Source organism: Phyllobates terribilis, unplaced genomic scaffold (genome assembly GCF_046119375.1).
Source record: "Phyllobates terribilis strain yellow unplaced genomic scaffold, ASM4611937v1 Scaffold_3__8_contigs__length_932513732, whole genome shotgun sequence".
Classification (NCBI taxonomy): Eukaryota; Metazoa; Chordata; class Amphibia; order Anura; family Dendrobatidae; genus Phyllobates; species Phyllobates terribilis.
This window is the reverse complement of record NW_027362763.1, coordinates 777,728,055-777,743,031: the sequence shown is the minus strand read 5'-3', so window position 1 is coordinate 777,743,031 and position 14,977 is coordinate 777,728,055.

Here is a 14,977-nt window from a genome sequence, read left to right as displayed (position 1 = left end):
GCTAGAAAGACACAAATATGGACAGATTTCATACGTCAGTCATAAACAAAACATTGATGCCCCTTAATAACTTTGCTGCACCTTTTATACTGTCCTTAAGGTAAAAAAAAAAATGTATGCCTTCTATGACCAGGCATAGATACGTGTTGTCTTTTGTGCCATTTTCTTTCAATAGAATTAATTTGTTTTGTTTTTTTTTAGACTGTTTTAGGCCATGCCCCCTCCCACTTAAACCTCTTCACGGTCAATAAGGGAAGAAAAAATTGGATCAAAGGAGTCATAAAAATTTCCAAGATTTTTTTCCCTGTCTTTAAAATAAAGCCAAAACAATAAAAACATATTTTAGATGATTTCGTCAGATTCCAAAACTATTTCAAAATTTCAGGGATGAATTTATTTGTATGAAGAAGACTGTGAGAACACGATTTTACAATCTTGACATAATAATATCCTTTGGGGGCTTTTCTATAACTATTACATCACCACAATGGAGAAATATGGGTTAAAAAATAGTTGAACAATGCTCCAAATGTCCCCCAGTTAAATCAAGTGGCAGTCATGCATGCTCACTACCGCTCCATGGGACTATTGAATATAACTTAATACAGCACTAGATTATCTTTATCATTACCATAGACAATGATTGGAGGTGGGATCATACATGCATGACATTAAAGGGGTTGTCGGGTCCAAATCGATAAGTATGCAGTAACTCTCTGTGACTGCAGACTTGTGAATCCCCCTCCCCCAACCCCCAACCCACGCACTGTGACCTGCAAGGATTCACCAGTTTCGCAGCTGGGAACGGAGGGTACATATGAATTACACATACCCCCAGACAGAACCCATATAGTGGGCGTGGCCTCTCTCCTTACACTTGTATTGAGCGAGCCCGCGCCCTGACTAGTGATCTGGCCGTCCAGTGGCCATGGACGACTATGGGGTGCAGCCTCACTCCATACAAGTGTATGGAGCGAGGCCGCACCCACTGGACGGGCTCTCGGGCTCTGGCCGGGAGTATGTATAACACATACATCCCCTCTGGTCCCGGCTCAAAAAGAGGTGAATCTCTGCAGTGCACAGTTGATGCGCTGGGAGATTCATAAGTCTGCAGTCACACAGAGTAACTGCATACTTATCGGTTTGGATAGGACAACTCCATTCAAACAAGGAACACTGAAATTATGGAACAATACTTTTAATGATAACTGAACCTTATAGCTAAAAATTGTATATAGTATATGCATCATTTAATTGACTTTCACATTGGGTATTTGACATATGTGTAGTAGTATCTATCTATCTATCTTTATTGCTATCTTGTTTTTGTCAGACCTGAGTCAAGATTGTTATAAGTTCAAAATTCAAGCCAATGTTTCTGTTTATTTTCTTGGGCGCCCACATTGCTTTCAAAGGAATTGTCCAATACTAAAGTTCAAAGGCTTCAATAGTTTTCCTGTTCTATTGCTTCATTGTTAAACTTTTATACCCATAAAGCACCATAGGTAGTATCATAGACTGGACAGCTCTGACTTTTTCTGTTTAAAGATTGTTCATTATATTTCAGTATCCTTTCCAGAAAATTGCTCTGTGTCCTATTTCTTATGATTTTGATAATAAGAGACAACATAAATTGTTTTGTTCATTCTGGTTTGTGAGGCTGCTCAAACAAAAGTCAATTGAGGTGAACTGTTATTGAAGCCCTTAAGGACTGTGGCATATAAATGAATGTCAGACCCACAGAGTACCACAAACCCATGGAGCAAGCTGTCACAGTAATAGCCCAAATCTCGGAATATAAGTGAACTAAAATCTCAGCATTTAGAGCTCAAAATTGAGCTAGAAAGGCTTTGTGTCTTTTTTTTTAAGCTAAAATTTGCAACTTTTTACCTTCTTACTAAGAGGTGAAAAAAGTGTATAGAGTTATATGGAAGGGGCATAATTTCTAACTATCTAGTAAAATCCTCAGTTCTAAAGACAGAAAATTATGCAAAAGCAGCACAAATCTGAACCTTTCCATAGCAGGCAAAGATTGGATATTCTCTTTAAGATAGCCTAAAGATATGTGTACTTCTGGACCTGAGGAAGAGATTAGACTGAACTCCAAATACGTTTTTCTAATAATTACAACAAAGACAGTGAACTTCATCTTCAGTCTCTGCAATGTTTCTGTTGACAGGGATTTTCATTTTTGTACATAAATTGTGCTGAATTTTGCATTATTTCATAGTTGGGCCAGACTGTTATTCATTCATGTTCATAAGTGCCATCTGATAGCCCATGCTACCAGTCTGTGTGGCTCCAAGCATCTGGCTACAGCTACAGACATGCTTTTCTGGGTCTGATGGCTTCTCACATGTATCTGTGGCACCCTGCTGCGCATTGGTGCCACAGAACCCAGAAGGGTGCATGGATGGACTTCACCACAAGAGGCCCTCACAAATTCACACACCTCCACCCTACCACCTCAGACAACCAGAGGGAGCCCGTTGGGGATATATATAGGGAGGGTGGAGCCAGGCAGCTCAGTTTAGAGTGAGTTCTCAGTCAGTGTTCAGAGACAGAGAGGAACACAGCTCAGAGCTGAGCAGAGAGCGTGCTGATGCTCAGAGAGCAGTGAAGAGCAGCAAGCTGGCTGCAGTGCTTAGACGAGCCAAGGCCTACAGCATGTGTAAAGGCCTAGTGAGGGCCTTTAGTGGGCCGAAGGCGAGAAGAGAAGGAAGAAGTAGCAAGGGAGCAGAGGAGCATACCAGGCTCACCCCGATATATATACCGGACACCGGGTCCATGCCTACAGGGACTCCTTATACCCAGTAGGAACCACCGAAACCCCTGGAGGACTACAGGTCTCAGGTTCACCAAACGCTGATTACAGTACCAGGGCAAGGAGTCACGGAGGTCCCAGCGTCCAGGGAGAGTGATCTCCAAAGAGAAGGCCCTACCACCAGGTCAGCAGGTGCCAAGAGAGACAGTAACCAAGCTAGGCCTAGTTCCAGGCAGGCCAGAAGCTTAGCGAATAAAGCAACGGATCAGGAGGCCCTATACCCGCTCACTGGGGAGAGTCCAGAAGTGCGCCCTTCACCTGGAGTACCCTGGACCGTGCCTGCAGCACCACCAGTAAAGGTACTGAAGCTTACCCCTGTGTGAGTGTCAGTCTTTCCTCCGGGACCGTCCTGCCATCTCTCCCGTGCACCACCATCCAGTACACCCCACACTGCCCTGAGGCCCGCTCCACCTGTGGGGAGCCATTCCATCCCAAGCTGCCCTACCATCTGCCTCAGAGGACTGCTCCGCAGCGGCGGCACCCCTTAGCCGCATTCCACAGGTGGCGTCACAAACTTTCCAAATCCCCCATATATACATATCCCCTTTTGACTGACCGCCCTGGGTCACGGACCGGGCCAGCCACCGTGATATCCCCCAGCAGCCAGAGGCCCGGCTGCCGAGTACCCCACGGCCCAGGGGGCGCTTCATATCATGTTAGAGAAAAGGGGTGTGTATAATGTGGCAAGGGGTTGTAGTCGTGGGCGAGGTACTCTTCTCTTGCGCCCCGACACATTACATGAAAGTAGAGATCCTGGCTGGGTGTGTGGACTTGTAGGCCGCATGTAACTGATGATTCTGGTTTGCCAGGACTAGATGTTAACCAGTTCATGAAAGGAGACCACCAATTCTTAAGAAACAAAGCATTACTAAACAGCCATTGTGTGGCAACTACGTACACAGGATAGGGGGTACACAGCTTTTCCTATGTTTCTTCATTAATACAGGGTATCTTAATACACAGTCTCGTTATTTCCTCAGCCTCAAACATTCCTGCCTCCATTGGTCTCATTTCCTTTACCACCATCCAGTTTAACACCACAGTACAGTCCGTGAAAGTAATTTCCTCTTCCTGTGGTTCCGCGCATATTTGCCAATATGGCGGGACTCAGGTTCAAGCTCTCTGATGCTTAGTGAACTATCGCTTGGGACAGTTGCTTCGGCTCACGCTCTATTCCATCCAGGCCCATTACCTCTAAGAGCTGTAAGTTACTCGGGGATGTGCTGGTAGGCGTACTCTGGTCAGTCCTCTGAGCTTGCACTGTCCTCTCTGTGTCTCTGTAACTTTCTCTCCATCTGCTCCTCAGAATCAAGCTATCTCTGTCACGATCTCCTTTCTCTCTTGTCACAAAACACCAAATGCATGCAGCACTGATCACATTGGAACTTAGGTCCTTTATCTGCACACTCTGCTCTCTTGCTAACAGGAAATTGTCTGTGCTGTGCACAAACCCCTCCCAAAATGGGCTGATCTCAAACATTAACTCCAACTGTCCCTACTCACTGTCTATTGCTAGACAGAACTCAGCTTTCTCACAACACAGTGCAAAACATTACAATACATCACCATTACACATCATTAACATTCATCAGATTACACATGACATATCACATTCACATTGGTGTCTTCAAGGGGGAAAAGGGCAATATCAATCTCCTTACATGTGAATCACAAGAACATGGACTGGTAAGGATAGTTGCAATTTATGGCCATCTCTGAGGTTGTTGTATAGACCGGGGGTCTCCTGACCTCTATGGGGCACTTTATGACCATGCATGTGTAAACCAGGTGACTTAATGCAACAGTGGAGGCACACGGTGAAAACAACAATTTATTATTTGGATTAATAACATGAAATGTTGACAAATACTGAAATTGACAAATAAGAAAACAATACTTTACAGAATATTTGACAAGCAATTGGTTAATAGTGATATGAGTTAGTATTCAATAAGGACCTCCTAAATCAGTTCTAAGCCTATAGTCAAAACTAGTTTAGTGGGGAAAGGGGCAAACACAGTATTTGGCGGGAACAGGCTCTATAAATTGCTGCGGCTTCCTAGGCCTTGACTAGGCCACTGGCCCTTCTCGTTAGACTGTGTAAGAGAAATGCGGCTATTAACGCTGTCTTGGTTGCTCTAGCATCAGCGGGACCTTGTCTGGTCCGCAAACCTCCCTCTGCCCATGCCAGGTACTGTAAGTCCATGCAGGAAGTGACGACCCATCTCACTCATCTCCTTCAACCAATGGCCCAGGCTGGAATCTCTGACTGGGTGTTCTCAGAGCTTTTTCAGTGCTTGTCTCTCGATGAACATCTCATTGTCCGTAACAGTGGGGGCGGGTCCTAGAATATTGACTGGCGTTGTATGGATCAGGAACCTGACTGGTGTAGTTCAGGTCTTCGGTGCTTGACCGTTGACGAGTGCAGTCTGGACCTTGACCGGTGTAGCTCTGGTCTTCAGTACTTGACCGTTGTCGTCTAGGTCCAGGCCTAACTGGTACCAGCGGCTGCGGCCTGCTCTCTCTGCAGCTGGAACTGCAGTGTGACCGTCTGTCACCTCTCTTGGCTCCAAATGTCCTCCCGTTTTGGCACGCTGAGCTTTTATATTGAAGTCTGGTTTTGTCACTGTCACCTGGTCCAGGGTACTGCCTAATTCTTTCCCCCTCTTCAACTTTTCTCCTTGGGAATAGTTCTGCAGTATTTTGTTCGAGTCTGAATGTCGCACGGCTTTGCAGAACTTTGTCTCCTATACTCTGTTCTCTTACACATGTATCTGGCTATGTTCATCATTGTTTGGGGGATAGTTAAACAATTGATCATTTCAGAAACACACAAAATCTTTAATAGGAGAAACTGCATCCATGGTCTTTTTCATTAATTCGTGTCATGAGGGGGAGAAGGGGACCACATTTTCTTGACATTGTTTACCTTTGATCAAAAAATATCTCGATGTCCATTATAGCTTTATCAGATGTTAGCTGAAGCTCATAAATTTGGTATCACTGTAAACAGAGGATGAAAGAGTTTGCCCTCTTAGTACAACAATTTTTCACTGAGAATGTACCCCAGAGATCCCTAGGATCCCTTGTGATAAGTTTGTAGCTATGTAAAACCCCTATGCGTTCATTTTTCTTACAAAATTAGTAAATACCTATGTAAAGGAAGGAGATCCCACTTCTATTACCTCCATATGTGCAACTAGGTATGATTATTCTCATTGTGTAAATAATAGAATATTGTTAGGATTTGCATTCACTTCTTTGCCTGTGGGGGCCTAGGCTGTGGGGACCCCTGCCAATCCCAGCTTATATTCTGTTCACTCATATGTAATATAAATTCATTCAGCACCGTTGTTGGATGGAAGTAAGGCAGTTCAGAGTGAAAAAAGTGAAGTACCGTATTTTTCGGACTATAAGACGCACCGGACCGTATGACGCATCTAGGTTTTAGAGGAGGAAAATAGAAAAAAAATTAAGCAAAAAATGTGGTCATGATGCCCTGTTAAAGGGGAGGGGATCTGCTGCTGACACTGTTATAGGGGTAATGTCCCCCATCCTGGTATGCATGGCATCACTCATCCAAGTATGCATGTTCCCTCTTATCCTGGTATACATGGCACCCCTTGATCCCCATCCTGGTATGCTTGGCACCCCTCCATCCTAGTATGCTTGGCACCCCCTGATCCCCATCACGCTGCACACACAAAAACAAACAATTATACTCACCTCTTCTCTCTTCCTGCGCTGCGTCTCGCTCTGCTGCCGACACTCTCACTGTGTGAGCTGCACATGGCATTACTGCCATGCGCCCTCACATAGTGTGAGATGCTGTGCCGGAATAGTCACTGCTCCCCGCACCAGAACTGTGTGCGTGGAGAGCAGTGGCCATTCACTCACCTTAATAGCGAGCACACTGTACTCGCAGTGCGGCTCCTGCTATGGCTGCCCACTATTAAAGACCATGAGTATTCATTACAACCCATGGGAGTGGATTGTAGTGAATATTCATGGTCTATAATAGCGGGCACACAGACCGCAGAGTAGCAGCAGGAGCCGCGCTGCGGGTACACTGTGCGCGCTATTAAGGAAAATGAATATTCATTGCTCTCCACGCCCATGGGCAAGGAGGAGCAGTGAATATTTATTTTTTTAGCAGCGGTCACAGCGTAGGCTGCAGAAGGCGGCTCCAGCCTCCTGTGCCCTGCTCCTCCACTACCGCTCCACCCCTCATGCCCCCACCACCCACAGCCATAGGTAAATAGTACAGGGCACAATTCGGACTATAAGATGCACCCCCCATTTTCCTACAAAATTTTGGAGGAAAAAGTGTGTCTTATAGTCTGAAAAATACGGTAAATAGTAAATGGATCTGTATGTGGACTCTTTATTTAAAACAGAATTGGGAGACCTGGTAGTTGACGACCACTTGTTAAGATTCAGGAAGTGATGGCGTATCTTAGACATATGCAATTATTTCTTCTGTAGGGACATTTTTTTGAAATGTTTGGTTTTAACCTTAGAACGCATACCTGGGGCCTCGCAGGCCCGCCCTGTTAATTGTTTTCTATTTTCTGCAAGATTACTTTAGTTAGAATTTTGAAACTCTAGGTATTCCTCAGGTATATAGTTGTTTGTCATTTTTGTTTGAGTTATTCCATGTTATTTGCACACGGGCCTAAAAGGCCCCAGGTATGTGAAGAAGTAGATTTTTATGGTCATGCGTTCTAGGGTTAATGGGAATCTGTCAGGTTTTTGCTATTTTATCTGAGGGCAGCATGCGGTAGAGGCTGAGGCACGGATTTCAGTGATGTGTCATTTATTAGGCTGTGTGCAGTTGTTTAAATACAATGATTTTTTTTTTATCAGCAGGAGATTGTCACTGCAGCACTACATGTCCCGTGCATCCTGACCCAACTGCGCCACCACTTATTAGCAGTTTACTGTCAATATGCATTGTACACAGAAAGCTGAGTTGTGGATGCAGTTAGCATTATGAGCTCTGCTACATGCTACATCTGAAAACTCTGATTGTAGCACAACTGCTGCACCCAGTAAACAAAGTGATACATCATTTGAATCATGGTCTCCTTTCCTACATTTTCTTGCTCTCAAAATGAGGAAATGCAGATTTGTATTTTTTTTTTCTCAGCTGTATTCGACATGAGCAAAAAATCACAGCATGCTATGATTTGACTCAGAAATCTTATGGGTATGAGAAAAAAATTGCATGCCATACAGACTATCAGTATGGCATCCGATTTTTATGGATATATTACAATTTTGTAGCATAAGAAACTGTAAATGGTCCTGTAAATGATTAATAGCCGCTGAGTAAAAAAACGGATTGTATACGGATGACAAGTGAGAAAAAAAATCGTCCCACTCTCCTAGATGAAATGGGACTGTTTTTTTTGTTTTGTTTTTTCTTTTAATATTTGCTAGTGTGAGCGAACCCCTAGGATGTTAATGGCACAGGTGCCTGGGAGCATCCTGCCTTCATGCCTGAGCTTTATACTACACTTGAACTTACTGTATTTTTGGGATTATAAGACGCACTTTTTCCCCAAAAAATTTGAGGGGAAAATGCTGGGTGTGTCTTATAGTCCAAATGTAGCTTACCAGGGGTGGTGGTGGAGCAGGATGAAAGGAGGCATGGTCCCTTCCTCAGGAAGCCGGCGGCGGCAGAATTGGGGCAATGCTGTGGGCCCTGGGTGGGAGCAGGTGGTATACCAGCGGGCCTGGTGTCAGTGGTGAGCAGAGCATTGCTTTCCTGACGGCCATCTTCCCGAAGCCGTGGGCCACTGGAGGCGGCGCATGCGCAGATTGGGATCTCAGCCCAGCCAAGATCTCAATCTGTGCATGCGTCACCTCCTGGCCCACGGCTTCAGGAAAATGGACACTGGGAAAGCAATGCACTCCGCTCTGCTCACCGCCGACACCTGGCCCGCAACATCACACTGCTGGGACAGCCCCTCCTCCCACTCAGGGCCCACAGCATTGCCCCACTTCTGCCACCACCGCCGGCGTCCTGAGGAAGGGACCATGCATCTTCTGACCCCTGCTCCACCGCCAACCCCCAGGTAAGATACCTTAAATTCAGACTATAAGACGGACCCCCATCTTATAAAAAATTTTTTTTTACCTATTTTCCTCTCCAAAATTTGAGGTACAGTATATTTTGCAATGTATTACTGAAGGACTGTATATATCTTATGGGATGTGTACTTATATTGCATGATAACTTAGTTTTGACAGTTTTGATTTACTAGTCTGGTGACTATTAGGGCATTGGCTGGGTAAGCCAATATTGGAGCACGGGCGTCATATTGTTTATATAAGTAGGGCTGAATAGGGATGGTATTAGGTTTTTTTTGCTCATTACTTAATATTTTCACATATTTGATATTTATGGGGTAATAAGGTGATCATATTTGGCTTAGTTTCCAATATGCAATTTTAGTGTGTGCGCTTACAATAAGTGCCTTTCATGCATCTGTCTGTCTGCCTTAGTGAATTTTTTACATACTGGCATGAGGGTCTATGTAATTTTTAATGCATATTTAATAAAGAATATGATTTTAGTGCAGTTTGTTGGTTACGTATTAATTGCCCCTCAAACAGTACTAATAATTTATGTTAAACTGTTGCGACCAAATCCTATCAGTTGCTCTCAGGTGACAGCTGTATAACACAGCTAGCACTCTTGGTGTATGGAGTAGGCTGAGCTCCTGAACCCATTGCATTTAATGCATGTGCAGTTCCCCCATAAATACATGCATCGCCAAATGGTTAAAAAGTGAAATCATTACTAGGCAAAATATGATACGCCAATAATGTAAATTTTAACTTGTTCTGTTATTTAAGAAAACTTTCAATAAAAATTATATATATAAAAAAAAAAAAGTGAAATCACATCCATGAGGAAAACATGAAAACCATGCTTAGAAAACTTTTGTCTCTATATCTATGCCACAAAGCTGTATCTGCATGCTTTATCTGAAGCATGGATAAGAAAGGTCGTTTTTTTTCCTGGGATTTAAAATCCATATAATCTATGGACACTTCTAATATTGAACATGCAAGTGTGATCTGTATGCATCAGTTATAGCACAGGAGACACTGAGAAGATTAATGTATAGGTTTGCAGGAAAAGATTCAATATAAGGTTACGATACCATGATGAGCTTTTATCTAGTTTTTGATGCCGCTTGTTTTCCCAGCGTAAAAAAAAAAAAAGAAAAAAAAAATTAGCATCTTACAGTTCCAGCAAAGTGGATGGGATTTCTAGGAACCTCATGCCCACTGTGCTTATTATATAAGTTGCATAAACTGATCTGCGTTGACTTTTTCCAATCCACAGCATGTCAATTTCTCTTGCGGGTACGCTGGGTTTTATGTGCAGATTTTTGCCATACACTTACATTAGATGCCGAAAATCCGCAGGTAAAAAACCCACATGCGCTTTTAGTGTGCTTCTGCAGTGGAGACACATAAAAAATGTATGTAATCCACACCTAAGTATAGCAGTAAAGATCAGTGAAATCAAAATACTAAGAAGTTTCAAAAACAAAACGGCTATATTTAAAGAATGACACACCAAAAACAGACAAAACCTGCGTTCAAAATGCGATTTTAAAAACGCATGTTTTGGCTTTGGAGTCCAGTGGACGTTACTAATTAGTGAGCGACAGCCTTGCTTATATAAGTATGCATACAGAAATTGTCATCAGTTTACTGAGTAGACCCGCTCAATTTACTGCTGGACTCTGAAGGAATAGGAAGCATGAGGAACAGGGCCGGTGTCAGCACCTGGGCAAGTGCCAGGGCCCTGAGCAGGCGGGGGGGGCAACTCACTGTCGGGCACCCCGCACGCTATGGGACCCGTGAACGGTGCTGTGCCGGTGTCAGCGCCCGCTCCCCCCGCTTGCTCAGGGCCCTGGCACAATACTTGCCTCTCCCTGTGCCTCTGCAGCAGCTCTGGTCTCTTCCACAGCTGCTACACTGTGACGTTTCAGGTCAGCAGGCGCGGGTGAGGAGTCCGGAGCAGTGGCAGCAGGTGAAAAGTGAGGTGAGTATTTTTTTTTATATGTATGGAGGCATGGGGCATTATATGGTGGGGGGGGAACAAGTGACATCCTGCATAGGGCATTATATGGGGGGGGCAAGTGGCATCCTGCATGGGGCATTATATGGTGGGGGGAGTTGACATCCTGCATGGGGCATTATATGGGGGGGAGAGGTGACATCCTGCATGGGGCATTATATGGGGGGAGAGGTGACATCCTGCATGGGGCATTATATGGGGGGGAGAAGTGACATCCTGCATGGGGCATTATATGGGGGGGAGAAGTGACATCCTGCATGGGGCATTATATGAGGGGGAGAAGTGACATCCTGCATAGGGCATTATATGAGGGGGAGAAGTGACATCCTGCATGGGGCATTATATGGGGGGGAGAAGTGACATCCTGCATGGGGCATTATATGGGGGGAGAGGTGACATCCTGCATAGGGCATTATGTGGGGGGCAGTATTCTCTATGGAGCGTTATATGGGGACCAGTATTCTGCATGGAGTAATATATAGGGCCGATAATACTGGAGGACTATACTGTCCGGTCTGCACTGTGCGTTGAGAGAGTTCACCGGTTTCTGAGCTATATATATATATATATATATATATATATATATATATATATCTATATCATTTCTCTGCGGTATCTGTGCATCATGAATCGTGGTATGTGTTAAAGAGGCCCACTGAAACTCTTTCGCCCAGGGACCACAAAAATCTGGAGCCGACCCTGATGAGAATGATCTGCTCTACCTCCATAATGTGGCAGGACTGGAAGCAACATTGAAGAAGACATAAAATGAGGGTATGTCAAAAGCAAAAGAAAAGTCAAAGATGCTATATGATTTTTACAGGATAAAAAGGGAGAAGTGGTCAAAAATGATGTTGAGAAAGCCAAACTTTTTAAATTCTTATTTTGTACCTGTGTTCTCTAAGAAAGCAAATGTGTAGCACCCTGAGGATTCGGCTGCTACAGGGGTATTGCACCTCAACCCAGAGGTGTGATATTCCACTCCCGGGTAAGGATGGAGTGTGGACCTGAGCTCGGTAGGCTGCATGCACTACACACATCCCATTTCCGAGGGGCAGGCCGACGGTACTCCCACTTAGAAATGTGCAGGTACGACCGAGTCTGTTCCTGGCTGGAGTGGGAGGGGGGTGGTACATCCCAAGTAGTGTAGGGGCAGATAGGGGGAGCAGCCTGGGTAAAGGTAGGAGCTCATTGGGTGCTGGTCACCTGAGCTCACACATAGAGGGTGTATATAAGGTGGGCACCATCAAAGAACAGGGTCAGTCTGTCAGAGTAAGAAGCAGAGGTCCAGATGAGCCTGCAGAGAGAGAGTGGAGCAGAGAAGGAAAGACCCAAAGGGGACAAAGAGAGGACTCTGAGAACCCAAATTCAATCCCCGGGTGAAGAGTCGGCAATAGGGTACCGGATCCCAAACTGGTGGGGGCAAAAGCACACCCTAGCCAGAGACCGGAGGCCGTGGGCAGCGTCTGCCACGGCCACCCACCACATCCACCCCCAAGGCAAACCACGTGGAGGGTCAGGGAACCCAAGGCCAAGGGTCTCCCAACAGAAGGCCCGAGGGAGCTGGACCTAGGTGGATCACTAGTGGGGACGGCCAGAGGAAAGGACAGAAGGAGAGCTCAGGGTCACGCTCCGGACTTGTTTGGGGGTTTGCTGAATCCAGGACCTGGTGGACGCAGCACGGCTCGGGTGGTCACTTGAAGCTGGAGTGACCGGAACATCAGCAGTGAGTAAATACCCTAAACTGCACAACCCGACTCTGTCTTCACTTAACATCTATGCTGCACCACCACAACCCCCATCCTCTGCACCTGACCCCCTGAGGCTATACCCCACCCGTTGGGGGTTATACTACCAAAAGCTGCACCAACACCATCAGCCTCAGCGGACCCTGCTGCAGCGGCGGCCATAGTGACCGCAATACAACGGGTGGCGTAGTCGACATTAAGAACTTTGTAACATCTGTAGGACTGCCACATACTCTGAGCTTGACACCCTGGGCACGGACCGGGTCACAGCCACTCGGAAGACTACAACTCCCATCTGATCCGGTTCCGGGTATTCCCCTAAAGAATATGGCCCAGGGGGCGCGTCAAATGTAATATCAAGTGATCTGCACTATGCTAGCATGGATTCTTTTATTCCTTCACTATCTATAAACAGAGAGATGGTGAGGGAACACTTGACTATTTTAAATTAATTTAAAAGTTCTGGTCCAGATGAATTACTTTCTAGTTTCTGAAAGACATAAAAGGAAATTGCAGAACCACTAGCCAGAATCTTTGAAAATTCCTGAAGAACGGGAGAAGTCCCAGAAGATTGGAGAAGGGCAAATGTTGTCCTTGTATTCAAAAAAAAGGAAAGAAGATGGAGCCAGGAAATTACCGGCCAATGAGCCTCACTTGTATACCAGGAAATATCTTTGAACAAATTATTAAACAGCATGTATGTAAGTACTTGAATAAGCATACAGTAATTAACCAGAGCCAGCATGGGTTTGCAGCCAACAAGTCATACCAGACTAATCTAATTTCCTTCTATGATGGAATCACTGACTGGGTGGATCAGGGAAATGCGGTAGGTATAGTATATCTCAACTTCAGCAAAGCATTTGATAAAGTATCTCATGCTATTTTTATTGATAAAATGACCCAGTATGGGATTGACCAGGCTATGGTTAGGTGGATTCATAACTAGTGTTGAGCCACCCCCGTAGTGTTCGAGTTCGGTTCGGTTCGTCGAACACCCGTGTGTTCGCCGAACTGTTCGTCGAACTGTTTGTCGAACACCTTCGAACACCGTTAAAACCAATGGCAGGCAAACAAAAACACATAGAAACACATAGAAAACACCTTCAAAGGTGTCCAAAAGCTGACAAACTGCTCAGAAGACACAACTAACACATGGAAAAGTGACAAGTACATATAGTCATGCGAAAATAAAAGAGGTGGAGGAGTAAAAGGAGGGGGAGACACAGATATAGGCATGTCATGCCCTTCTAAAATCCAAAAAGTGAGAAGCCGACACGGCCAGTCCGCTCCTGCCCGTGCCACCTCCGTGTCGCCGGGTTTGTGCCAGAGCCGCGGTGAACCCTGATGGCCAGCCCCCCTCTCCCAATACTGGTGCCTGTCCGCTGGTGGGTCGAGCGAGCCCCCCTGTGGTGGAGGCAGCTCTAAGCTTTTTAATTTAAATTGTCTCTCTAATTTGAATGAATACACTTTAAATCCATTTACAAGGATCTATTGGAGGGCAAGTCTCATGCCAGCAGCCGCGTAATTCCAGCTCCAGTAGCGTCCACTAAAGCTGCTGCAGTTAAAAAGCTTTTATAAGGATCGAGCTCGGCTGTCCACCGCAAGGCATCCTACTGCCAGTCCCAGCCCCTATGCCTTGGGGTGCCTCCTGATGCTCTTCACTGAGTATCCCATGGTCCCGAAGCATTTCCTTTGAAAAAATTAAGTGTCTAAACTACAGGTGGTGTAGCTTGCTTAACAGCCGGGATAATCCGCTGACTAGCAGACACTGCTACTAGGCACAAAGTATTTCCTGGGCTAGATGCAGTTAAAAATTTGTAATTAGATACTCTCGTTGGATGCTGAGAAAGCATTCCATAGAGTCTCCTGGCACGCCATATATGATTCTCTTAAAAAGCTTGGGGTAGGGGTCTAGGGGACCCTTTTATAGCCAAAATCACGGCCCTGTATTGCAATACGTCACCTAGGCTGAAGATAAATGGAACTGTAGCACCCTGAGGGCTCGGTTGCTACAGACGTATTGCACCTCACCCAGAGGTGTGATATCTCACTCTCAGGTAAGGATGGAGTGTGGATCAGGACCCGACACCTGCATGCATTACACCACATTGCCGTGGGGCAGGGCGACCAATATGCCCCTGAGATGGGCACGACAGTCCCTGTCCCTGGCTGGAGTGGGGGGAGAGAACACTGAGGAAGGGGAACCCTGTAGTGCAGGAGCAGGGAGGAAGCAGTTCCTGGGTGCATTGAGAAGGGAGTATAAAAGGTGGGCACCATCTTAGTTCAGTGCAGAGAAGT